A 27,898-nucleotide genomic window follows, 5' to 3' on the forward strand; every position below is an offset into this window, starting at 1 on the left:
TGGGCTCTCAGTCCTAATCTGTTGTTCTATTTGTCTTTATGACAGTATGACACTGTTTTGATTACTGAAGCTTTGTAACAGTTTGAAATGAGAAAGTATGAATCCTCCAACTTTGTTCTTTTTGAAAATCATTTTGGTTTTCTGGAGTTCCTTGATTCCATATGAATTTTAGGATGATATTTCTGCCAAAAATGCCATTGGGTTTTGATAAGGATTTTGTTGAATCTGTAGATCACTTTGGGTAGTGTGGACATCTTAACAATATTGTTTTCTAATGAATATGATATGTCTTCTCATGTATTTGTGTCTATTCCAATAAAACTATTTGGTCTTGGGCTTTTCTGTTTTGGGAGGTTGTTTGTTTTTATTGATGTATAGTTGGCATACAATATTACATCAGTTTAGGTATACAGCATAGTGATTCAACAAGTCTGTAAGTTATGCTGTTCTCACACAAGTGTAGCTACCACCTGTTACCATACAATGCTATTACAATACCATTGACTAGGTGCACCTGGGTGGCTCATTTAAGTGTTTGCCTTCATCTCAGGTCATGATCTTAGGGCCCGGGATCCAGCCTCACATTGGACACCCTGCTCAGTCAGGAGCCTGCTTCTCCCTCTCCCCACCCCCTCACTTGTGCTCTCCCTCTCAAATAAATGAATAAAATATTTTAAAAAAGAAAAGAATGTTAAAAAACAACCAACAATACCATTGACTATATTCCATTGGGAGGATTTTTATTTCAGATTCAATTTCCTTACTGGTTATCAGTCTTTTCAGATTTTCTATTTCTTCATGATTCAGTCTTGTGTAGATTGCTAGATTGTGTTTTTAATAATGTATCCAGGGCAGCCCCGGTGGCGCAGCGGTTTAGTGCCACCTGTAGCCTGGGGTGTGATCCTGGAGATCCCGGATCAAGTCCCACGTCAGGCTCCCTGCATGGAGCCTACTTCTCCCTCTGCCTGTGTCTCTGCCTCTCTCTCTGTGTCTCTCGTGAATAAATAAATAAAATCTTAAAAAAAATAATGTATCCATTTCTTTGAAGTTATCCAATTTGTTGGTATGTAGTTTATAGTAATCTCTTAAAATCTTTCTTATTTCTGTGGAGTTGGCTGTAATTTTCCCTTTCATTTCCGATTTTAATTATCTGAGTCTTCTCTTTTTTTCCTAATTAGTTTATGTAAGGGTTTGTCAGTTTTGTTGATCTTTTCAAAAAACCTACTCTTAGTTTCATTTACTTTCCTTTTCCTGTTCTGTTTTTGTTTTTTGTTTTTTTTTTTTTTAATTTTTATTTATTTATGATAGTCACAGAGAGAGAGAGAGAGGCAGAGACATAGGCAGAGGGAGAAACAGGCTCCATGCACCAGGAGCCTGATGTGGGATTCGATCCCAGGTTTCCGGGATCACTCCCTGGGCTGAAGGCGGCGCCAAACCGCTGAGCCACCAGGGCCGCCCATAAACTTTACTTTTAAAAGCACTGTTTTCACTGGATCCCATAGTTGTGTTATGTTGTTTTTTCATTTTCATTTGTCTCAAGGTATTTTCTAAGTTCCCTTGTGACTTCTTTGACCGCTTGGTTATTTAGGAGTGCTGTTTAATTTCCACATATTTGAAGATTTTCCAATTTCCTTTGTGTTATTGACTTCTAGTTTTATTTCATTGTGTTGGAAAGGATACTTTGCATAATTCCAGTCTTCTTGAATTTGTAAAGACTCGTTTTGTGGCTTGACATGGATTTTATTCTTAGAGAATGTTCCATGTGCACTTGAGAAGAATGTATATTCTATTGTTGGGTAGAGTGTATTTTGTCTGTTAGGTTCAGTTGGTTTATAATGTTCAAGTTCTCTATTTCCCTACTGATCTTCTCTTTGGTTGTTCTATTCATTATTGAAAGTGGAGTGTTGAAGCATCTCATTGTGTTGCTGTCTGTTGTATTACAGTCAGTCTGTCAAAATTTGCTTCATATATTTAGGAGTCTGAGGTTTGGTGCGTAAATGTTTATAATTGCTAAATCTTGGTGAATTGACTTTTTTCCTTTTTGTCATTTATAATGTCCTTCTTTGTCTCTTGTTTTTATTTTATTTTATTTTATTTTATTATTTATTTTATTTATTTTATTTTATTTATTTGAGTAATCTCTATGTCCCACATGGGACTCATACCACCTCGAGATCAAGAGTCGCATGCTCTTCAAACTGAGCCAGCCAGCCAGCCTCTTGGTAACAGTTTTTGATTTAAAGTTTATTCTGTCTGATATTAGTATAACAGCCCCTGTTCTCTTTTGGTTGTCATTTACATGAAATTTTTTCCCCTTCCTTTGTTCTTTCAGTCTCTGTGTGTTCTTAGATCTAAAGTGAATCTCTTGTAGACAGCATATAGTTAGATCCTGTTTTTTAAGGTTTCGAAAATCTTTAAACACAGATTGCCTAAAAACAGGGAGTCTTTTGATTTTGGGTAGTTTAATCCATTCACACTGAACATAATTATGATAATAAAGGACTCACTATTGCCCTTTTTTTAATGCTTTCTGTAGGTCCTAGAGAGTTTTTTTGTACCTCATTTCCTTTCTTATTACCTTCTTTGTGTTTTGTTGATTTTTTGTATTGATGTTTTTATTCCTATTTCATTTCCTTTTGTGTATATTTTATATTGTCTTTGTGGTTACCGTTACAATTACATAAAACATCTCAAAGCTATAGCATTCTTTTTAAACTGATAACATCAACTGCATACAGAAACTCTACTTCTCTATAGCTCCCCACACTTTATGTTTTTCATTTTTAAGTAGTATCCATGCCCAGCCAGGTGGTGCCCTGCACAGGGCCTGAACTCACAACCCCCAGGACAAGACCTGAGCTGAGATCAAGAGTTGGACACTTAACTGACTAAGGCACCCAGGCATCCCCATACTTTGTTATTGATGTTAGAAATTACATCCTCATATATTGGATACCCACTAACAAATTGATAGAGTTTTTAAATGTTTTTATCATTTAAATTCTATCCACCAAAAATTACTGTAGTACAGGTTACTATATTTGTCCATGTATTTACTTCTACTGGAGAACTTTATATTTTTATATGTTTTTGTGTTATCGTCTGTTACCTTTTTCTTTCTAAGGATTCCATTTAGCATTTCTTGTAGAGCAGGACTAGTGGTAATGAACTCTTTCCCTCAGCTTTTCTTATCTGAGAGTCTTAATTACACCTTTATTTTTGAAGGATAATCTTGCTGTATGTTTGGTTGACAGATTTTTTTTTTCTTTCAACACTTTGAATATAGCCTCTCATTCTCTTTTAGCCTACAAAGTTTCTGCTGAGAAATCATTGTTAATCAATCATATGGAAGCTCACTTGTATGTGACAAATAGATTTTCTTTTTTTAAATATTTTATTTATTTATGATAGACATAGAAAGAGAGAGGCAGAGACACAGGCAGAGGGAGAGGCAGGCTCCATACAGGGAGCCCGACGTGGGACTCGATCCTGGGACCCTAGGATCACGCCCTGGGCCAAAGGCAGGCACCAAACCGCTGAGCCACCCAGGGATTCCCACAAATAGATTTTCTTTTGTTGCTTTGAACAATGTGATGTATCTTGCTGTGGTTCTCCTTGGATTTATCTTAGTTGGAATCTTTTGTACTTTTTGAAGATATGTCCATATCTTTCCTCAGATTTGTGATGTTTTCAGCCATTATTTCTTCAAATATGCTCTCTACCTTTTTCTCTTTCTCTGTTCTTTCTGAGATTCCATAATGTTTACGTTGGTCCTCTTAATAGTGTCCTATAAGTCCCTAAGTCTCTCTTCACTTTTCTTCATTCTTTTTTCTTTCTTGTGTCTCTGACTTAATTTCAAATGACCTATGCAGGTTTGCTGATTTTTTTCTTCTGCTTTATCACATCTGCTGTTAAACCCCTCTAATGACTTCTTTCAATTCAGTTATTATATTTTTCAGCTCCAGGATTTCTTTTTTTAAATTTTTGTAAAGATTTTATTCATTAAAAAAAAAAGATTTTATTTATTAGAGCGCAAACTGGGGAGGGGCAGAGAGAGAGGGAGAGGGATAAGCAGATTCCCTGCTGAGTGGGAAGCCCAGTACAGGGCTTGATTCCAGGATCTTGAGATCATGACCTGAGCTAAAGTCAGCTGCTTAATGACTGGGTCACCCAGGCACCCCCTCAGCTCCAGAATTTGGTTTTTATTTTGTTTTTTAAGATTTTATTTATTTATTAGAGAGTGAGCACCAAGCAGGGGGAGTGGCAGGCAGAGGGAGAGGGAGAAACAGGCTCCATGCTGAGCAGGGAGGGCTCAATCCCAGGACCCTAGGATCATGACCTGAGCTGAAGGCAGACCCTTAACTGACTTAGCCACACAGGTACCCTAGAATTTCTGTTTTTCATAGTTTCCATCTCTTTGATATTCCTTTTTTTTTATGCATTATTGTTCTGAGTTCATTTAGTTGTCTGTTTTCTCTTTTAGCTCATTGAACATTTTTTTTTTTTTTTGAGAGAGAGAGAGCAGGAGTGGAGGGCAGAGGGAGGAGGAGGAGGAGAGAGAGAGAATCTTAAGCAGGCTCCACATCCAGCCAGAAGCCTGACAATGGGGCTCAGTCTCAAAACCCTGAGATCATGACCTGAGCCAAAATCAAGAGTTGAACACTTCACCAACTGAGCTACCCAGATACCTCCTCATTGAACATCTTTATGAGTTATTATAAATTTTTCATCAAGTAGTTCATAGATGTGCATCTGTTTAGAGTTTGTTTCTACAGTTTGGTTAATGGCCTTTTGTTGGGGCGTTTCACTTTTTCTTTGTCTGCCTTGTAATTTTTTACTGAGATTTTAACATTTGATAAAACAACCACCTATCTCAGTCTTTGTGTACTAGATTTGTGTAGGGAAGGACCTTCACCAATTAGTGCAGCTGGTTCTAGGATCCCTGAAACCTTTTCTGATTTCTTGCTCCCCCTAATGTCTGCCTACAGAACTGTACCTCAAACATAACCATTTACCTCTGTCTTTTCAATGGCTCCCAAACTCTGACTCCAGTTTGGTCAGTGCTGTGTCTGGTGAGACAGAAATCTCTCATTCAGGGAACCCTCAGATGAGCCAGAATGTTGGGTGCATTGTCCACTCTTATTTTGGCCCAGAGAAAGGAGTCCTTGTTGAGGATCTTTCCTCATAGTTGTTCCATGCTCTGCTGTGTAGAGAGAGGGATATGAATGGGCACGTGAATACAACAAATTTCTCTTCCCCTTTTGCTGAAATCTCCTGGTTTTACAATGACTTGGATGTTATAGCTTCTCAGTTGGTCTCTGGAATTCTCACCTAGGTGTTCTGATCCATATGTTATGAACTCAGTTTCTCTGTTGAGGAATGAGGGCCTGTAACTTCCTAGTCTCCTGTTTTGCTGATATCATTCCCTCCATTCCCTCTTTTTATTTTAAAGGTGTCTTGCTTTGCATTAGTAATATGAAGAAATAGAAGCTGCCCTAAAGTAATTGATAGATATTCTGGCCAATACAAGATTTATAAATTAAAAGTACCTGTATTTGGTAGACTGTAATAAGTGCTCAGCTAAAAATGCAATAGGAACCTAGAGTAGGACTTCATAAGTACATAAATCTTTTTTTTTAAAGATTTTATTTATTTATTCATGAGAAAGACACAGGGAGAGAGAGAGGCAGAGACATAGGCAGAGGGAGAAGCAGGCTCCATGCAGGGACCCGGATGTGGGACTCGATCCCAGGTCTCCAGAATTAGGCCCTGGACTGAAGGTGGCGCTAAACCTCTGAGCTACCCGGGCTGCCCAGGACATAAATCTTGAACCTAGAATAATAAGCCTCTGTAGGTGGTAAGCTCCCTGAAGACAAGGACGTGCCTTTTTTCACTATGTTTCCAGGGCCAACAGAATACCTAATAGTTATTCAAATTATTTACTGAATGAATAAATGAACAGAAAAGAGTATAGAGACCTTTCCTAGAGGAGGAGTACAGTATAAGCAAAGGTGAGAAGGCAAAGGTGTGTTAGTATGTTTGGGAGGCAATGAATAGTTTAATTTGTCTACATTGGAGGAAGCCTACGAAGATACTCAGAAATAGTATCAGAAATAGAGGGGTCAGGTGGTTAAAGTCTTAAATGTTAAGCGGAAAATATTAAGGTGCTGTGGACATTTTTGGAGCATTTACTTTTGGGAAGGGCTTTTTGAGTAGATTGGGTAGACATTACTTCCACCATCATGATGGAGCATTTTTAAATTATGGGTGTTTGGCTTATTAATGTGAGTGCATAGAATGTAAAGAGAAAGGAAGGTATCCTTGATGAGACAGAACTTTTCAACCCTAGATATATGGGAAAGTGATGGTACTACTCATCATGGAAATGGGGAGATCAGAGAATGGAAGTGGTTTTGTTTGATTTTAACAGGAAAAACTGCATATCTGCTGGTCAAGGTGTCTTATTTCAGGTCTTTTGGGTACTGTTTTATAAAGACAGACTTAGTGTTCTCTATGAGCCAAAAAACCTTCTTTCTCAGCTGCCTGTCACTTCCTGTCTACTTTTGTTAATTTGCTTCCTACCTGTTCAATTTATATCATTTTGTAAACTCTTCCTATATTTTGTTAACTTGCATTCTCTGATTCTTAAAACAATAGTTGTGTGTATATCCTAATGCCTGCCATTTTCCACACGTGAATAACCTAGCAAAAATAAATTGCAGTCAAGTTGGCTTTCATGACTGTGCTTCACAATCATGTAATGGACATTTTTTAAAAAGATATTATTTATTCATGAGAGACACAGAAAGGCAGAGACAGAGGCAGAGGGTGAAGCAGGCTCCCTGTGGGGAGCCTGATGTGGGACTCAATCCCAGGACCCCGGGATTACAACTTGAGCCAAAGGCAAATGCTCAACCACTGGGCCACCCAGGCATCCCTGTAATGGACATGTTAATGGCACAAGCATTTCTCTGACCTGGCTAAAACCTCCTTTGCATTCTAAATATGTGTTTGTCTCCTTCCATCTATTCATCAGCTCATCCATAAGGTACTGCTAAGCCTTTGCCACTCTGGGAGATACCAAGTAAGTGTAAGACATAGCAATCCTGTGGTAAGCTGTGTGCTCCAACCTAAGGATTGCGCCCTTGATGGTGGGTAAAGACTTAGATCGAAGATTTTAGTGGTGGTTTGGTCTCAGAATGGTGCACCTCCCCAAGAATAGCCACCACTTCTTTCCCTTGCCACCCTCTGCCTATCACTACTGTTGCATTACCTTTTTTCCTTCCTATATCTTGGATACAGTCAGATGTTACAAAACTTGAAGATAGGCAGTACTACTTTTGAATCCTGGTTGAATTCTTTTCTAACTATATGTTCTTAACGAAGTTATTTAACATATAAGAAAGCCTCAGGATATATAAGGATATCCTTGTATACAAGGATATAAGCCTTTATAAGCCTGTGTACACACAAGCCTTTGATATATAAGGATATATCAAATGGGAATAATGGTATATTGCTGTTTCGGGCCCAGAAGAGTTGTGAAAAATACTTGATCCTTGGTGTATCTTAATAATTACTATTGTTACTATCATATAATCATTGTTCACATTTTGTCAATAGCCTGGGAGCCTTCTTGTATAGTATTTGATGTTATGTTAGAGTGAGGTAAAGGTAAAGCAGGAATGAAGTAGATAGTTATAAATTTGGGACTCAAAGGGCCAGACATCTCAAAGACATGGAAAATCTAAGAATGCCCTATTCTATAGAGAAACTCATGAAGACTTTAAGATAAGACATATTTCTTTTAGTTGCCCACATTGATGTCTTCCTAGTGATGGGCATGTGTGTTTCAGTATTTTTAGCTATTTAAACATGTGAGCATTTGACTTTAAAGCCCTGTTTGTTGGGGCACCTGGGTGGCTCAGTTAAACATCTGCCTTCAGCTCGGGTCATGATCCCAGGGTCCTGGGATGGAACCCCATGTTGGGTTCCCTGCCCAGAGGGAAGTCTGCTTCTCCTTCTCCCTCTGCCTCTCTCCCTCACTCCCATTCTAGCTCTCTTTCTCTCTCAATTAAATAAAATCTTTGGAACAAAAATAAATCCCTGTTTGTTAATATGTTAGTATACCTGCTAACATACTTTTCTAGTCTTGTCTCATTTTACATCACTGACAGTGTTTTGTGAAGAAGGTACAATTCTACAATAGGTTTTTAGGAGACACTTCCAAGACCGTTTTGAAATCAGACACTGCAGTTTTGGACCAGGTTAATAAATGTTTTCCAGTTTAACTGTTAGCCTACTCTTTATCACTTGGCCCCTAGTAGTATATAGAAGTCCTGCTACTGTTTCTTATTTTCCTTAAACCCATACTTTGATAATCTTGTCCACATCTGTCTTATTTGAGCCCAGATTCTCACCTGTGATGTATGGCAGGTATAAGGAAATTCTCAGTCAAACCAATGAGAAAAAATGAGAGACAAGCCTTGCTATGTTTTTCATGTGGAATTTTTTATACTTCTTTCCACATTTCAAACTGGAGTCACTTTCTAAAACCTTATATTGTTAGAGTATGGAACAACCTTTAGAGCAGTGTTGTACATTGGTGCTTAAGCATTTTATCACCTTTTGTAACTCTTAAGTTATTAATCATTTATTTCAGCTATAAGAATTAATAAGGAAGCATCTTCAATAAACAAATTTACCTCCCTAAACATAGATCTGAATTTTTCATAAGGAACCTCCAACCCCTTTCCCTTAAAAAAAGAGTGTCAGAAAAGGTGACTAGGGATGCTTGGGTGGCTCAGAGGTTGAGCGTCTGCCTTCAGCCCAGGGCGTGATCCTGGGGCCCCAGGATTGAGTCAGGTTCCCTGCATGGAGCCTGCTTCTCCCTCTGCCTGTGTCTCTGCCTCTCTATCTCTCGGTGTCTCTCATGAATAAATAAATAAAATCCTTAAAAAGAAAAAAAAAAAAGGAAAGGTGACTAGAAGTACCACATGATCTTTAATCAAAAAGAATTAAAAATAATGAATTATGTTTATTCTAGTGTTCTAAGACATCAGAATAGTCCATCATTTGAGTTAATTAATATTTTATAATGTTGCTAATCCTGTTTTGACTGTTTTCTGTGCCTAAAGCATATTTCTTGGTACATCCCAGGTGGAATCCCAATAATATGTATTAACTGAATTAATTTGTAGTGATAAAATATTTGTTGCCAGAAATGCCCTTTCAGGAAGCTGGTATCTGTGAACAACACAGTCCCTGTAATAGCAGTGAGTTTCTAGGTGAAAGAAACTAACTTCTTTCAAATATGTCACTTTGTTGGGAGCTATCAAAAATGACATTCTTGGGGCAGCCTGGGTGGCTCAGCAGTTTAGCGCCACCTTCAGCCCAAGGGCCTGATTCTGGAGACCCGGGATCAAGTCCCATGTCGGGCTCCCTGCATGAAGCCTGTTTCTCCCTCTGCCTATGTCTCTGCCTCTCTCTCTGTCTCTCATGAATAAATAAAATTAAAAAAAAAAAAAGGACATTCTTACTGTGCTTGTTTTCTCTCTTGCAAGAAATATGCAGTATATGTGAACTATCTAGAAAGCTCTTTTTAAACAGTGGACTTTTTTGACAGCATGTACCCAATTTTGTTTAAGATGTAGGCATTTACCAGTACATACATATGTAGTGATAAAAGTGTGACAGTCCTATAAAATGTTCTGCAAAGGAACTAGAACTAGGAAGAATCAGTGATGTGAGCAGTTATCATAGAACTTCAAAAGATAATCATCTCTGTGTAGTAGAGAACAGTTCAGCTTATCTGTCAAAGTGATGGAGTTCTACCTAGGATTAAAGAGACAAGCAACTAACATGAGTAAAAGATGCCCAGGGAAGATTTAGGATCAAGTTCTTAGTTTTTCTTTATATGAAGAGTTGTGGGTAAGAAGTGGTAAAAAGTGGTGCATTCTTTGCCTTAAGAATCTTGGAGTATGGTTAGGAAACTAGATAAACAGCTGAGGTTGTGGGCAATGAGAGGTGTTCTTTGACGGAGAGATTCAGTATGCAGTGACGTTGTCAGGAAAAAGCTAAGTATAGAGCAGACAGGATAGTATTCCAAGGAAGTGAGTATTACCAGGATTCTGAGTAAATGGTGAGCAGACCAGTCTGACTGGTTGTTTGCATACAAAGAAAGGGTTTGAGATAATATTAGAAGCTACCTTGGGGTCAGATTGTTTGAAATACTTATAAAATTCTGGCTAAGGGACTTGGACTTTATCATACAGATAGTGGCAAGCTGTTAAACGTGGTAGTTGTGGGTTTTTGTTGTTTGGAGCAATGGTTAATGTTAATCTGGATTTTGGAAGGCTAGTGGATTCAGAAGGGATAGTGGTGAAGGGGAATAATCAGTTTACTTCAAAAATACTAGCATCACTTTTTGTAGCCATAATATAGTTACTGTTTGGAGTTTCCTGTTATACTCTGAAGGTCAGTTGGCCTTTAAAAGTAGTATCAGTGTATTAGAATCTCCTGGCTAGCTAGCACTGGTGTGTATACTGCTTTCAAAAATATTAATTGCTTGCAGATCTGTTTACTGTTATCTCTTTTCTACCATGAACTTACTATTTACTTGAATACTTTTGAAAGTATAAAACAAAGATTTTCTGCAGGGGTAAAAATAGACACTGGATTACCGAGACAGACTTCCCCAAAGTTTGAAGACCTGTGATCACTGGGAGGAAATAATGAGTCTTGCTTTGAACTTAGCTATATCCACCACAAAAACAGTCCTAAAAAGTGCCAAGAAGAGACAGCTGTACAGGTAAGTTTTACTAGACCTTCATGGAACAGATAAACCATGGAGGAATTAAACTGTTTCAGAGAAGAGATAAAGAAGTAAAGCTACCCATCTCATTTTTTGAGGTTAGAGTAATTTTGTTATAAAAACAGAGAAGGGTAATAGAAGAAAATGAAAAACTAATCACATTTCTGAATATGGATGTGAAAATTCTAAATGAAATATTAACAGATTAAATATCATTATAGTGGATCCCTGGGTGGCTCAGTGGTTTGGTGCCTACCTTCAGACCAGGGCGTGATCCTGAAGTCCCGGGATCAAGTCCCATGTCGGACTCTTTATATGGAGCCTGCTTCTCCCTCTCCCTGTGTTCCTGCCTCTCTCTTTCTCTCTCTCTCTCTCTCTGTCTCATGAATAAATGAATAAAATCTTTAAAAAAATGTATCATTATATTAAAATGCAAAATAAAACATTATGACCAAATGGTTTATCATTGTATGCAAGGATGGTTCAATATCAGAAAATCCACCACAGACATAATCCAACAAATTAATTTTTAAGAAGGTATGGTCATATAATTTTCTTAATTTCAGAAGAAAATATTAGATGAAGTTTAATATTTAGTCTGATTAAAATTTCCTTTTCACCAAACTAGAAATAAAAGGGAACTTCCTTAACCCAAAGTTAAGCAAAACTCCCTATGATAGATATCATACTTAATACTAAAACTGTGGACCCATTCCTTCTAATGATAGAAACAGGGCATGGTACCTACTATCATCTTTCTATTTAGTAATAAACTGGAGTTCCTGGCGAATGCCAAAAACAAGAAAAAGAAATAAAAGATATAGATAGTAAAGAGAGGACAAAGCTGTCTGTATTTGAAAATGTGGTTATTCATAGAAAATTCAAGAAAATTGACAAATTATTAGAGCTAATAGAAGTTCAGCAATTTCGTGGTTGAACCATATGAAATTAACATTATTTGTCGATAAAAATGGTCAAATATCAGTCATTTCATATGATTCAACCTAATACAAATGTTAGCCACATTCCTGTACATTAGCTAGCAATAGCTGTTTATTAAATGCATATTTTTAAAAAGATCCTATTCACATAGCCATAAAAAACTGTAGCATATCTGGGAAGTATCTAAATAAGAAATATGTTAGTCTTGTGTAGTAAACATATTGTAAGACCTGAATAAACAGAGAGTACCATGTTCATGGATCGAAAGACTTGCTATCATAAGGAAGTTAATTTTCCCCAAATAAGGTTTTATTTTATTTCATTTTTTTTTTTTTAAGATTTTATTTATTTATTCATGAGAGAGAGAGAGAGGGGCAGAGACACAGGCAGAGGGAGAAGCAGGCTTCATGCAGGGAGCCCAACATGGGATTCGATCCCGGGTATCCAGAATCACGCCCTGGGCCAAAGGCAGGCACTAAACCGCTGAGCCACCCGGGCTGCCCTCATTTTAGTTTTTAAATTTTTTCAAGTTTTACTTATTAAATCTCTATACCCAAATGGGGCTTGAACTCATGACCCCGAGATCAGGAGTCACACATGCTATTCTGACTGAGCCAGCCAGATGCCCCTCCCCAAATAAGGTTTTGATTCAAGGGAATACCAATCAAAAATTCAAAAGGATTTTAAAAAAATGATTTTGCAAGCTTATCCTAAATTTCATATGGTAAAGAGGCAAAAATGGCTAAGGCTACACTGAAAAAGAATCCTTGAAGGGGGCAGTATAGAACAGCAAGATTTGCAGAACTTGCCTCTGTAGTAATCAGAATAGTGTGGTCTTGGTAAGGGACTAGTCCGATAAGTCTACTGAACAGAATAGGAACATAAATCCAGACGTATTTTATTTACTTTTTTTTTTTAAAAAAGATTGTATTTATTTATTCATGAGACATACACACAGAGAGAGACAGAGACACAGGCAGAGAGAAAAGCAGGCTCCATGCAGGGAGCCCAATGTGGGACTCAATCCCGGAACTCCAGGATCATGCCCTGAGCCGAAGGCAGGCATTCAACCACTAAGCCACCCAGGCATCCCGTTATTTACTTTTTTAAAAAGATTTGTTTATGTATTTGGGAGAGAGAAAGCACAAGCAGAGGGAAAGGGAGAAGCAGGCTGTCCAGAGGTATTTTAATAATCCAAATGTAAAACTTTAAAACTGAGAAGATACTATAAAGAGAATGTCTTTATTATCTTGAGTAAAGAAAGGATTTCATAAAATACAAAATCCTAAATTGCATCATATGTTTGCATTTTTTTTTAAGATTTTTATTTATTTATTCATGAGAAAGGCACAGACAGAGGCAGAGGGAGAAGCAGGTTCCATGCAGGGAGCCTGACGTGGGACTTGATCCTGGTCCCCAGGATCACGCCCTGGGCTGAAGGTGGCGCTAAACCGCCAAGCCATCCGGAATGCCCTCATATGTTTGCATTAACTAAATCTTATTTAAAACAAAAGACCAGCATCAGACTGAGAGAGGATATTTACAATGCATCTAATCAGCAGAAGTCTTATATCCAGAATATATAAAGAACTCCTTTCATAAAGAAAAGACAAACAACCAGATCCAAAAGTAGGCAAAGGTTAGTTGATTTCTTGGAATTTATAATGCTTATTACTTTGTTGCTGCCAATAGTGGATATATTTCTGTTGATAGCACCTTCAAGACAGTTTAGTTCTTACTGGTTCTGGTAAGTTCTTATGTGAATGCTAGGTAAGTGGTGAATGTATGTTTTGTCAGTTCACAAAAGAGAAAACAAAATGTTTAATAATTATTTGAAAAGATGTTCAACATTAGGCTACTAATCAAGCAAATGATAACTAAATGAGATATGTCACATTAGATTGTAAAAATCTAAACTTCTGACAGTAGCAGTCATATTTGGTTAAGAGCCAGCTTTGGTATCTGTCTCACTGCTTAGCCATATACCAGCAGTGTGACCTTGGAAAGGTTTCTTTACCTCTCTGTGAGCCCTTATATTCTTTTAAAAAGGAGTTTAAAATCACTTACTTCATCAGGTTGTCAGGAAGACTAGACGCGCATTAAGTTTTGGAACAGTGCCTGGATATAGTAATGTCCAGCAAATGATAGTTCAGTTAATTATAATGCAAGTTAATTATAAAAATACTAGAAAGTATCTGGCCCTAGCCAAATTTTGTCCAACTATGTTCTACTTGGAGGGATCCTAGATAGAGAACTACCCCTAGCTTGTTAGCTAGCTTCTTACTGGCCCTTGCAGATGGCATTACCTTGGTGAACTCATAACTAGGGTTTAGACCTTAACTCTAAAGGTTCAGAACCTCAATTTTGTGAGAACACGTTAGGATGTCCAGTTTCTTAGGAACTGACTTGTGTAGTCAAAATGATTAGAAGATTCATTTACAGTGACAAATATAACTGTGAAGCATACTATAACTTGGTGGTCATTACATTTTCTCCCTGATGGCAGGCTGCATGGAAAAATCAATTTTAGTTTTCTGTGCAAGGAATTAATGCAAAGGAAGTCTTGTTGAATGGTTTTGGTGACGAATGGTATCTGGCCCTCATTTGATACCACCAGGCTCAAGTAGTTGTATTTACAGACTGGGGACTTGTTCCCCATGTAGAAAGAACACTTTAATTATTACTCTGAGGATGCTGTCTCTTGCCTGTGGCCTCTAGTCTATGGTCAGGTTTAGGCTTATATGTCCAGGACAGTCATATAACCTCTAAGGTTATATGTGGGTCACTTTGATTGGATTGGGAGACCCAGAACTCTGCAGTCACTCAGATCTCAGGGTTTTGGTATTTTTAACGGATGCATTATTATGTTTACTACTTTTTTTCCTCTAATTTCAATCTCAGAAGATAAATCCTTGTTTACTGTTTTGGAGATATTTGATATCATTATCATGTGAGAACACAAAGTTCCTTATTCCTTTTTTTTAAAGATTTATTTACTTGAAGGTGGGTGCAGAGAGGGAGAGGGAGATAGTCTCAAGCTGACTCTACTCTGAGCGCAGAACCCAATGCGGGGCTCAATTTCACAAACCTGATCTGAGCTAAAACCAAAAGTTGGACGCTTAACCAATTGTGCCACCCAGGTGCCCCAAAAGTTCCTTATTTCCTTTTTTTTTTTTTTTTTTTATTTCCTGAACCTACTCAATGACACCAACACCTTGATGGTCCTGCCCTCCTTCCTCTTAAGGTCCAGGGCATATTTGGACCTTTGTGATATATTTTCTCTACCAGCAGACTCATAAGCTGGACTCTTAATTGGAATTAGTAATGCATTAAATGGTCTCTTAGAGGTCTGTTGATTGGTCTTTTGGATATGTAACATTATTTTGCTTCTGCCAATATTAGATATTTTTAATCAGTAGTCCTTCAAAGCAGTTTAGTTCTTAATTTGTTCAGGTAGGTTCTCATTGTGAGTAGTAATAATATATATAATATATAATAATATATATGTTTTGATTAAGTTTGGTATAGGTGAGTAAGGTGGTTTGATGGGCACTTTATTTACCCTTGGGTTATAGCCAGCTAGTGGCTATTAACTTAAAAATAACAAACTGAAGGAAGACCTGGGTGACTAAGTTGGTTAAGTGTCCAATTCTTGATTTTAGCTCAGATTGCAATCTCAGGGTTGTAAGATTGAACCCCATGTTGCCTTCTGGGCATAGAACCTGCTTAAGATTCTCTGTCTCCTGGGGTGCCTGGGTAGCTCAAGCCAGTTAAGCACCTGCCTTCAGCTCAGGGTCCTGAGATTGCGCCCCACATCGGGCTCCCTGCTCTGTGAGGAACCTGCTTCTCCCTCTCCCTGCTGCTCCCCATGCTAATGCTCTCTCTCCATTCTCTTTGTCAAATAAATAAATAAATAAAATCTTTTAAAAAAAGATTTTCTCCCCCATCCCTCCTCCCTAAAAAATAGGAAAAATTAAAAAATAACTAACTGAAATTTAACTAAATTTTACTAATTTACTAAGAAGTCAGGCTCAGACAACACATGTTCAGAAATGAAAGGTTTAACTTTAGAATAATTACTTTTCTAGTTATTCATATGTATTGAGCTAATGAATTACATACATTCTTTATTTCATTATATATCTCTGATGTAATTTGGTGGTATGTACAATGTTCAGCACAGTGACCACAGGCAACATGGGAGAGTTGCTGGGGAAAAAAATAGTGAAGTTGTGAAGCTTATTTTTTGTGTTCTCATATATTTTGTTTAGGACCATCCCTTCTTGATGTCCATTACCCCTTAAGACTCAAGTCTTTCCTTCTGTGGGGTTTCAGACTTTCTCTCCCTCTTTAGTTTCTTCCTCACTCTATCTACATAACACCCTGTCCTTCAGAGCTCTGCTTTCCACTTCCTGCTATGGTAATTTAATCTGCATTTAGCTGTTAATCATTGATTGGCTTTGTGTGTTTCCCTTATAAGATTCTATATTTGCCTTTAATGAAGATGTCATTGTCTTAATCCAAAAAGTGAGACTCATTGGCAGGGTAGAAGGGTTGGTTTCTTTAAAATAAGAGCAGAGGTGGCTGGGATTTGTGGGATTTAAACTACATGAGGTTCATTGCCTGGGTGTGTGCACTGGCTCTCTTTTCTCCTGTCTGCTTACTATAGTTGAGTTCCCAGAAGCACTGCTGCTTTATTCTTATACGAGAGATGAGGGTTCATGCACAGTTCATGTCTTTGAAAAGCCTTCTATGCCTTATTTGAAAGAAGGCCTCTTTTATATTTTTGCCATGCAGCACATTCTGTGGGACCTGTAAATATTCAATGGGCATACCCCCACTGGAGAGGGAGCAGAGACTGATTCTGCTTCTTTCATCCAACTGCATTTTATGGTGCTATGGGTTTGTTTCTAACATTTCAATTGGACTTTTACTTTCCTTGCTTTGTGTTGCTATTAAAGGTCTTAAAGACCTAAGAAAAATAAATAATATTAGAAAAAATATTTAATTTGCTTGGGAAAAATAGTGATTTCTCTCATTTTTAATACAAAATAATCATCTAATTTCTTGTTTAAGGGTATTTTATTATGAATGCCATATTAAACAAAACTATCTGGATAAAATCAAGATCAGACAGCCAATTACTATAAGCTGCTCACTTAGCCAGCCCAACTTTATGTAGGCCCTGTGGAAGCAAAAGTAACTGTTTTCAGGGATAGGTGACAAGATGGCCAAGTCAGCCAGTACTTAGAGGCATTCACTTTCAGAGTGCAGTTAATGGCCATCTTATTTGAGCATCCCTCAAGAACATTTCCTTGAAGTAGATAGCATTGCCTCTCCATTTTACAGACTTGACAAGCTGAGGCTTATGGTGTGGGTTTTGTACTTGCAGTGGTCTGGAGGAGGGTCCTCCACCATTTAACCAATTGCCTTACCACCCTCTAGTGCACGCACACTCTCACACTCATACTCCTTCAGAGGGGTTGATTAGGTGTTGAGAGAGATAGCTTGCTGACCAGTAAACTGGGAATTATGTGAGAAGCTGGTCCTTGAAGGAAGGGAAGATCTCTTGAGAGTTGGGAAAGGCAAGAGTCTTCCCACAGAAATCACTTCTTTGGACAATTTTTGGTAGTGGCCCTGAGGGAAGTAGAGTAGAAATTACCTTGGTACCTTGGCTGATATGGAATTTCAAATGATTGACACTTGACCAATGGAAGCTCAGCTATATTGCCACTCTGCAATAAGCTAAAGAGGTCTGCACTTTGCTAGTCATAAGCTTATGGAGAGGGAGTGGGAGTCTTTCCCTGTGCAATGATTAGTGCTACTAGAATATAATTCCGTAGGTTCTCCGTATACTGTAAATATCATCCGACTTCCTGTCTCTATATCTTCTTTTCTAATGAAAACATAATAAACCATGGATGCTCTGTGCTTATCTTCAGTCATCTTGCTGATGCCTGAGTTTTTAAGACTGTTGAAACAGTCTCCTCAGTGCTATATCCTTTTTAAAAATTGATAACACATGATTTCTTATTCCCAAAAGGTACAAAGTTAATGACTGAGTCTCCTCTCCATCTCCACCTCCAGTTTGCCACCACAGGGTGTGTGTGTTTAATCTCTTAACACATGTAACAGAGAGGGAGGGGGAGGTTGTGTGTGTATATAATTTTTTTAACAGTCATGATGGTATATACACCATTCTGCCCCTTTGTTTTTTTTAACATATTGTATTTTGAATTGTTGTGCAAATAGGTCTGCCTCTTTATAAAACAAAGCAAAACAAAAAACAACTGATGGTTTCCGTTCTATGGCCAATTTATAATTTATTTAATCTGTTCTCCACATTGAAGCATTCTTCAATGTAGTGTTCTCTTTGTAGCTTACAGTTTTCTCCTTTTCTATGTATGTAACAAATACCCCTTTGTATTTGGTCTCTTCTTTCTAGATATTTGTCGTCTTTGCTCTTGAAATAAAGTGCTTAAAAATTGTGTCTCTGCTCATGCAAAATATGATGGGCCTTTGTCCTGAAAGATGTGCTTTGGTGTATTGATGGCAAAGGCATGGAACTAAATATACTGCTATCATTTTAAGAAACAAGACATTAGGAAGAGGAGGTTCCCATTTCTTGGAACAGCCACTGAAATAACCAACACTGGCATCTAATCCTGACAGTCCATTTGTAAATTCTAGTCAGATTTATTTTCCATTCACAGAAATTGTTCTTTTTTTTCCCCCCTCTACAGGCAGTTCCTAACATATATATGTGTCTTCCATACAAATGGCCATGTGTGGAAAGCCCTCTTCAGCCGTGGGGAAGTGGGAGGAGGGAGATTTCCCAATTTCACTGCCTGGGCTGCAGCTGGGAGAGCAATTCTTGGCATTTCAAGTTAAAACTTTGAATTAATTTTCTCAAAATAATACATTTGGTAGTTAGCTTCCATCCTGGTAGTGCTAGTATTCTAGTACTATACTGTAGATACATGATGGGCTTTCACTGGGCCACATGCTATTTAAAACATTGTTTCTCTGAGAAGACTGTTCCAAAGTCTCAACTGGAAAACAACCTGTTGGTTGATATTTGTGAATATTGGATTGGATCCATGTGGCTATATTTGCTTTGCCAAACATCATGTGGCCTGGGAGTAACCTGTGTTTGCCCAGGGTCAGAGATTTATGTTACTGTTTGCTGAACCACGGTAAGACTTAGGAAGGTACAAGATGAACTCCTTGATACCTTGATACCTGCATTATCAGTTATTAGGAAGGAGAACTGTGAAAAAAGAGGTTTTTCTTTTTCAATAAAGGAGAAGCAGTTTCAGAGAGAAAACATTAGACCAAGCAAGAGCATTTCAACAGACTGACTAAAGTGGCTTTGTGACCCCAAAAGACAAAAATACTCAGAAGTTTTTATGGACAAAACTCTGGTAAAGTTAACTAAAAGAAACTTTGGAGGGCCTGCAAAGAAGTTGCCACCTGGTCCTAAAGGAGGGTATGTTTGAGGCCCAGACCAAAGGGTATTTTGTCACCTACCTTCTGTGAACCAATGCTGCTGAGAAAAACTGATGTGGTATGTTCATGTGGAGTGGGGAGGTTGTGTTTCAAAGTAAAACTAGAAAAAAAAAAACAAAGTAAAACTAGATATGATGGTAAAATGATGATAGAGAAGAAAGGTCTCAGAACTTCTCTAATTTATGATAGGTTTGTATCAAGATTTCCTTTTGCTTACAACAATTTTTGTAGAACTTTATAAACATACCCTAAAATAAAGAGAATAGTATAATGAGCTCCATATACTCATCAACCAGCTTCAACAATTATGAATGTTTTGACAATGTTTCATCTATCTTCCTGCTGGTCCCCCCCCAGAATAGTTTAAAGCAAATTCCATACATCATCATATTTTATCTATAAATACTTGAGATGTCTCTAACATATAAAGACTAAAAAAGTATAGCTACCATACCAAATGTTTTCCGACACTTAGTCTGTGTTTAAATGTCTCCAGTTGTGGTGGAGAGGGAAGGATTACAAAGAGGCATGAAGAAATTTTGGCGGTGATAGAGGTGTTCATTCTTTTGATTGTGGTGGTTTTACTTATCAAATTGTATACTTTAAACATATGCAGTTTATTGTATGTCACTTATACCTCAATGAGCTTGTTAAAAAATATATATTGATATAGGTCGAGACAGACAATATTTTAAAACATTTTTTTCCAGTTATCTGAAAAATATCTTATTATATAGTTGGTTTGTCCAAATCAGGATTACATATGAATCACACGTTGAATGTAGTTGATAACGCCTTTAGGTTTCATATAGTCTATAGTAGTTCCATCTCCTCATCCCCTTTTTTCTTTATGCCATTTATCTGTTAAAGACTCCAGATCAGGGATCCCTGGGTGGCGCAGTGGTTTGGCACCTGCCTTTGGCCCAGGGCGTGATCCTGGAGACCCGGGATCGAATCCCACGTCGGGCTCCCGGTGCATGGAGCCTGCTTCTCCCTCTGCCTGTGTCTCTGCCTCTGTGTGTGTGTGTGTGTGTGTGTGTGTGTGTGTGTGTGACTATCATAAATAAATAAAAATTAAAAAAAAATAAAGACTCCAGATCATTGATCCTATAGCATTTGCCACACTATGATTTGGTAATCTGGCTAAGTGCAGCTTTGTGATAGCATGTTCTGTTTCCCACATTTCTCATACCCTAGTAGTTAGATCCAAATGCCTCACTGGACTCAGGTTCAGTTCTTTCAGCCAGAGTACTTTATAGGTTATGCTACTGTGAACCCCTTATTATATTGTATCAGCATGTCACTTGTAGTGTCTGATTATCCTGCTTTTAGTGTAAAATTGATCATTGGGGTCAGGTGTCGTCAGTCTACCCACTCCTGATAGTTTCCTGCCAGCTTTTGCCTAGTAGTATAAGGAGCTGCTGTCTCAATCCATTATTTCATTAGGGGTAAATTGTTCACTGGTGTGTGTTAGTGTAATTTTTAATAGTTCCACTAAGGTGTAACTTACATACAATAAACTGCACATACTTAAAGGGCATAATCCAAGAAGTTTTGGCATATATATATTATACACACACACACACACACATACATACTTTGACATATGTATACATTTTTGATGATTGCCTGGCTGCTGTGGGGAACCTAGTATTTTGGAGGCATCCTGCAGGGACAAACCATGATTCCTGTGGTCAGATTTTTAAAGGTTAATATCCCTGATTCTCTCAGTGGTAGCAATAGAAATTTTCCATATGGCAATGGAGTAGAAGTGGGAGTCTTTAGTTTGGACCTTGCTTTATTTAACACTAGCTTGTCAGGTAGACCTTTGCTAAAACAACATCAGGTTGTAGCAAATAGTCCCCTCTCATTGGGAGGTAGCTCTGAATTAGACCTGTTTAATGCTTGCACAGCCAACCTGGTTATCCTCTCTTAGCTGCCACTTCTCTGTGGAGTCACAGATAACATTATTAAGAGTACGCATACGCGCACACGCAAATGTGTGTGTGTGTGTGTTCCCTGTAGATTCAGAATTTCTTGGGAGCACTCTTTTGTGGCCACCTTGTACCCAGTCTACTATCATCTTGTACAAGGGATTAAGTTTTAGGCACAGATCTCTGTGGCAAGAGTATTAGGCTAATCAATCAAAAAGCCAGATCTGTAGAAGGCCAGCTAGCTTAGCTTTGTTCCACAGATGGCATCTCTAACCCCATCAGTCATCTTATGTATCTTGAACACCTGGAGACCTAGATGGAACTGTATATATCTCAGCCCATGGTCATCTCAGCTACCAAACGAACAAACAAAAAGTGCAGAACATGTTCAATAGCTTCATCTTGCAAATACTATAATGCAGGTATCAGAATGTGAAAATTCAGCCTAAGGTGGAGACTCTGCAGGAAGATTTTATACTCAGAAGTACTTGTGGGACTCTGAATATACCAAAACTTGTCGAGTTGTATGGTTTTTTTTTTTTTTTTTTTTAGATTTTATTTATTTATTTGAGAGTGTGTGTACAAAGGGGAGAGGAAGAGGGAAAGAGAAAATCCCAAGGAGACTCCCTGCTGAGTGTGGAGCCTGACTCTCAGGGCTCAATCTCAGGACCCAAGACCATGACCTGAGCCAAAACCAAGAGTCAGATGTTTAACTGACTTAGCCACCCACATGCCCCTAGTTGTACATTTTAAATGAGTGAATTTTATGGTATATAAACTATATTAATACTTTTTAAAAAGTACTCCTAAAAATTAAAATACAATATAGAAATGATACTATGTATTCTAGGAATAGGTGAAATCACTGAGAAGAGAGCAGAGGGCAAAACTTTGAGAAAATCCTTCATTTTAAGAAAAGAGACATAAAAACAGGGAAAGTATTTTCAGACAGAGGAAGAAAACCAGAGAATAGTAGCCTAAAATTCAGGCTAATGAACTCAGCTATAAGGAAATTGCCAATGACCTTTGCAAAAATAGTTTCTATGAGATGAATGTGTTAAGGAGTGAGCTGTGAAGAAGATGCAGCTGCACATTATCTTGCCAGAAATAAAGTAAGAAGAAGGAAAATGAGCCTAACAACACTGTCAGTGATCATCTAGAGGCAGGGCAAACCTGTGTCTGTGTATCTCTCTGTATGTCTCTCTTTCTTTGTCTAAACAGGAGAGACTTGGGCATGTGTGTACCTGGAGTGAAAGGTGAACAAAAGAGAGCAGAGACTGAAGGAACAGAGGGCTTACACCTAACTCTAGCTCTTACTATATGGTCAGAGAAGTTGGTGTTTGATACAGAGCAGATTGTTTTTTCCTTGATGGTTGTACTGCCTTTGTCATTTCCCTGCTGGGCCACAGGCACAGCCCCTGCCCTGGGCAAAGCAGACCTGTAGGCCCAGTCCAGAGCTCCCTAGATGAATCCTATTCCTATTTAACTGAAGAAGTCAGGTCCCAATACAAGTGAGAGAGAGATTACCACATAGGCATAGCCTTAAATCTGCTGTTGCCCACGATTAGACACTCATTCTTGAACACCAGTACTTGATTACTGAGGCCAGGTGAGCAATAACACAGCTCACAGGGCTCAGGCACACCCAGCACATCAGCATACCATAACATGTGGCCAAGAGCCACTGCTCTTTCACTGTTCATCCTTCCCAGCTCTCTGGTCAGAGAGCCAAGGAACACATTTAGTCGGAGCCTCTGAAGTCTCTCAGAATTCTGCCTCCGTGGGAGTCCCTGAGCCAGGCTCTGACCTATAGGTAACCCCCACTCCCTACCCCATTCAGGGAGAATCAGAGAGGGTAAAGAAGGGTGACAGCATGTAGGGATACCACCCACTCAGCCACATCCCCACACATGCACTGCCTTAGCAAAGGGCTTCTGAACACTTTCTTGCACTAACCTCATCCCTCTCAGGCTCTGCTCCGACTTTGTACTTTGTATTTATTGTTTTTATCTTTTTATTTTAGCCATCATCTCAAAATTCAGAAGGCTAGTTTCATCCTATTTATAATACAGCCTTTTAGAACCCTGCATAATACTCTAGGATATAGCATTATTCCCTTTTGGGTTAACTATACCTTTCATTTTTCCTTAATTGTATGTTGGTACTAAATTTTATTTTCCCATGTCTCTTGGAAATAAAATGTTAGCTGAAAATAAAATTCATTTTTAATGTTTATAAAAATGTATTCACTGTGCCTTTTCAAGCAATCTTTACGAGTTTTGTGGTACATGCAATTTAGGGTACACTTAGTAAGTTGAAGGGTTAAAATACCCTGCGCTGTCGCATATGGCAGTGAGCAGAATCGCAGATGTTGATGATACCACGTAATTAGTATTCTTTTATGTAAATGAAGGCTGTCAGCATGTTACCATAGTGTCTACTCTCTCTGAAGCTGGAATTTATGCCACTTGGTCTCACCAAGACCAGGCAGGATTATTCCACTGTCCCTAGTTAAGAACTGAAAAAGATGATAAGACAGAAGAAATGGAAATTCCCCCAAAGGAGATTATTATTTTCCTATTTGTTTTTTGTTGATTTCTCCCCCAGAAGTTTTATTCTGATGATGCAGTTACGCATTTAGGATCAGCTAAGAAATTTGCTACATGAGAAAAAATTGGACTAGTCCAATTAAAAGACAATCATGTATTTAAACTATAGATTTTTGAAAGTGATTCTAATATTCAGTCATCTCATACAAAGACTTTTAAAAAAATAGGGATAAATCTAGAAGTTTCTAGAACAAAAGGCATGAATTGAAGATCTCATTACCTTTTAGTTTTATATTAGTTATATTAATATAGTAGAATGCTTTTAAATAGTGGTTATGTCTTTTAGCTCCAGTTGATCCATATTTTTAAAATATGGTAATTAAAGAAGCAAAAAGCTAATATGCTGTCAAGTTTACCCCATATGCAGATCAATCCAGGATGTGCATGACAGTTGTTGAAAGTTGCTGATCTACTTAATGATGGAGAACTATCAAGGCACAACTTGTTCTTTGCCAGTTACACTGCAAGTTTACCTCTTGGATACTGGGTGCCTGTCATACTGGGTAATGTCTGTTTTAAGTGGAAATGTTAGGACTATAGTGACCTTTGGGAATTACAAAGGAAAGGATGTACATGTCAGAAAAATGTAAAATAGAAACCTTTATGCCTGTGGATGTTAGGCCTTCTTCTTAAATAAAGTAGTTAGAGTATGTGTGAGAGGTAAATTAAACACAATTTCTTTCTTGAACAGAGTATACCTGGGTTGAGTTCTCTTTATTCTTTATTTTGTATGTTGGTTAAAGTGGCTTTTTTCTTTTGTGTCACTTTTGGGTGGCTTCTATTTCATGATCCAGAAATGTTTTTTCTCTAGAGAAGCTAGTCTGCCTAGCTTAAATCACTGTGGTGAGGTGCAAAGTAGCCCTGTGTTTTCCTGAATGGATTTACTCTGCCATATGGCAGGTTAGTGAGTCACCACGACAGATTTGTAATGGGAAAAGGGCTGTGCAGGAAAAGATGTGCGTGATCAGCAGATTTATAGATCAGAAAATGAAATCGGAAGAAAGAATTTCCAGAATGCCCTTTCCATTTAACAGCTCTCCACGGAGAGGGTGTGGAATGGTTTTTTAGTGTTTTTCTATTTTGGCTTTGGTTGTTCCAGCATATTTTTTTCTAGCACAGGAGTTGATTTTGCAAGACATCAATGCTCTGGGTATTGTATTCCTGTTCGCAGAGATACTCTCTTTATAGGATTTGAAGCTGTGCTGTTTCATGTGATAAGATCTCAGTAACAATTAAATTTCTGAAGACATATCAAGCTCCTGTTGGCTAAAATGGGGATTTGCCAAGTTTTGAGTCCTAAGAAGAAGCTATTCAGATACAATTCAGTGAATACTAAATCTTTCGAAGGAAATAAAACAAAAGCCAAGTGAGTTAAAGATCATATGTCCTGGTGTATTTAAGCCTGTGCTATCCAGTACTGCAGCCACTAGCCACAAGCAGCCACTATTTAAATTAATTAGAATTAAATAAAATTAAAAGTTCAGTCCCTCAGTCTCACTAGCCACATTTCAAATACTCTAGGCACATGAGGCTAGTTAATATGGTATTAGGCAGCACAGATAAATTGTATTTCCATCATTACAGAAAGTTCTATTGGACAGTGTTAGTCAAAGTGGAAGATTTTGAGAAAGAAAATTCTCTCTTTGATTTCCATGAGGATATCTTCATCCCTAAATAATTCACTGGATTGGTGTAGTGGTTCTAAGGTTTTAATGTACAAGTGAGTAATCTGTAGGGCTTATTTAAAATGGAGATTTGAGACCCCTCCCCAGACTCTCATTCATCAGGTTTGGAGTTGTGACCAGAAATCTGTTACATATTACAAATTTCCTAGGGAATTATGATGCTGGTAAGTGGCTCAGGAACTACATTTTAAAAAGTATCATATAAGTGAGAAACTTGGGAATTGCCAATCTCTTGATTTTCCCCTCTTCATTCTTCCATTACTGACTTTTTTGTGTCCCCAGTAATTGGTTGTAAGCATCATGTGTACCCAACTTGAACTCTTAATTGGTAATGAGTATCAAAAAGAAAATTCATTTACTCACCATCTCATTTTTTAAATGTATGTGTGTTTTAATTTGTGCCCTATAAAAAATAAATAGTTATTTCAGTACCATTCTGGACTTTGTGGGAAAGTAATTCTGACAATACCTTTGACCATGAAGAGTTGAGCACCCACAAATTGTAAAATTACAAAGGAGTAAAAAAAGAAATATAACACATGATCTTCTCTCTGAAGATCGTATCTAGTTAGGAAATGGAAAAATACATCTAGAGAAGTGACTTAAAGAGCACTTTGTAAGAAATCAATAATTAAAAAAATAATGTAGAAGAAACTAAATCCTGAAAGAACTCAAGGAAAAGCATGCTCTGACTTGATTGAAAATAATCTAAGGTGCTTCCTTTGTATGATTTTAAGGGTTTCTTATCTAGGAATGGCCTTTGTCAATCTGGAATGGGCAATTACAAAATGGGAAGGATCTCTGACTTGGTCCTGTGATATAGTTGTGGGTTTTGGCAATAGGACCAGGCCAAAAAGGTCATCTTAAAACCAACTGAAGGGACTACACAGAGTGTACTAGATCTAAAACTTCTCGGAGTGACTCCATAATCATGGAATTTCATTTGCTCACAGAAATGAAAGAGGAGAAGAAATGGGGGTGAAGGAAGTTCACTTTATAAGAGTGACTACCTTTAGGGAATTTCAAATATTGATACTGGGAAAGAAAAAAACTTTCAAGGTTCCAAATAAAGTTTTCTTTTGAAATAATTGTCTAGCTTCTTCTCCTTGGATAAATTGCCCATTAGTCTTTTCTGAAGAACAATACTGAAGAAGCAATGTTAGGAAGACAGGAAGAAAAAGAAAAAAAAAAACAAAACTCAGTATGTTGCCACTTCTTAAAAAAGCATTTTCATGTATCTCGTCTGCAAGATTTGCTTTTTTTTTCTTTTTGCTTGGTAGTTTGGTTAAACCAGTAGCCACTCCACCATTTGTCCTGAGAGTCGGATCTAATTCTGTACTTACCTATACTTTCAGTAAGGAAAGTAACCATTTTCCCACCCTTTCTATAAGATGTACATGTTCTTTTCACATTGTCTTAATTCCTCTTATAATAAAAATAACCATAGACTGGGTGGCTTATAAACAGGAAACATTTTTCACAGTTCAGAGGCTGGGAAGTCCAAGATCATGGCACCAGATTCCATGTCTGGTAAGGACTCATGGTTCATGACTGTAACACTGGCTTTTTGCTGCAGTTTTATAAGGGCATTAAAATTTTCATTCGTGAAGGCTCATCCCATGAGGGTCAAGCCATTCACAACCTAATCCATCTCCTAAAGTCCTTGCCTCCTACTACCATCACTTCAGGAGGCAGGAAGGGGGTTTGATGTTTTAGCATATGAAAGGGGTTACACAAACATTCAGACCATAGTAGACCTATAAAGTGTTATTTAGATTGGGGCACTTGGCTGGTTCAGTCGGTAGAACTTGTGACTCTTGATCTAGGGGTTGAGTTTGAACACCACATAGGGCGTAGAGCCTATTTAAAAAAAAAAAAATTTAGATTGAGGCTTACAGACTATTAGAGAGGTTCTTTAGACTCAAGAAAATTGAAATGATACTTTGTACCATAGAGGACTTTCCCTTTCTTACCTTTATCTTATCCTGTTATTTCTGCTTTGAAATACATTGAAACTTAGGGTTGCCTTTTTGAGGAGGTCTTCATCTCTTACTGGTATGTGAAACATGTCTCTTCCTTGCCTTTGTCCCTTTGTGCATACAACTAGGATCTTGATCAGTATGAGATGTAGAGGCTTTCACTTCCAGGACATCATCAGTTCAGAGATGATTCAGATTACAAATTTCTTTCTCCTGGTGGCCAGTTGGGTGCAATGTGAACTAAAAGTAATGCCATTTCCTCAGGAATACAAATCAGCCTCACATAAAAATTAGCTGATATTCAAGAATCAATACAAGCTTAGAAAATGTTTAGATTCAACTTGGTGCTAAGCCCTCCCTCCAGTATTTTTCTTTTTTTTTTAACTTCCTTCCAAAGGAACCAATTTTGAATTGAAAACTAATGAAC

At 37.9% G+C, this 27,898-nt stretch overlaps 2 protein-coding genes and 1 long non-coding RNA gene across 12 annotated transcripts in view; 2 read left to right on the top strand and 1 right to left on the bottom strand.

Moving 5' to 3' along the window:
• The window catches only part of MED20 (mediator complex subunit 20), a 97,160-nt gene that overhangs the window by 66,245 nt on the left and 3,017 nt on the right, over positions 1 to 27,898 (top strand). The window contains exon 6 of one of the 2 annotated variants that reach the window (XR_012034282.1): positions 17,799 to 24,795. The exons of the other annotated variant lie outside the window; for it this stretch is intronic. The gene's annotated coding sequence lies outside the window, so the exon portion shown is untranslated. Of the gene's footprint in view, positions 1 to 17,798; positions 24,796 to 27,898 lie in introns of those variants that run through there. 2 annotated transcript variants of the gene reach the window in all.
• USP49 (ubiquitin specific peptidase 49) overlaps positions 1 to 27,898 on the top strand; it is a 92,093-nt gene that overhangs the window by 52,873 nt on the left and 11,322 nt on the right. The gene's annotated exons all lie outside the window — the stretch shown is intronic.
• Positions 17,800 to 27,893, bottom strand: LOC140637042 (uncharacterized). The gene is made up of 3 exons (XR_012034288.1): positions 27,466 to 27,893; positions 25,856 to 25,895; positions 17,800 to 19,364 (listed from the first exon to the last, which is right to left on the bottom strand). It is a non-coding gene; the product is annotated as an uncharacterized lncRNA (long non-coding RNA).

The sequence above is a fragment of the Canis lupus genome, chromosome 7, assembly GCF_048164855.1.
Source record: "Canis lupus baileyi chromosome 7, mCanLup2.hap1, whole genome shotgun sequence".
Classification (NCBI taxonomy): Eukaryota; Metazoa; Chordata; class Mammalia; order Carnivora; family Canidae; genus Canis; species Canis lupus.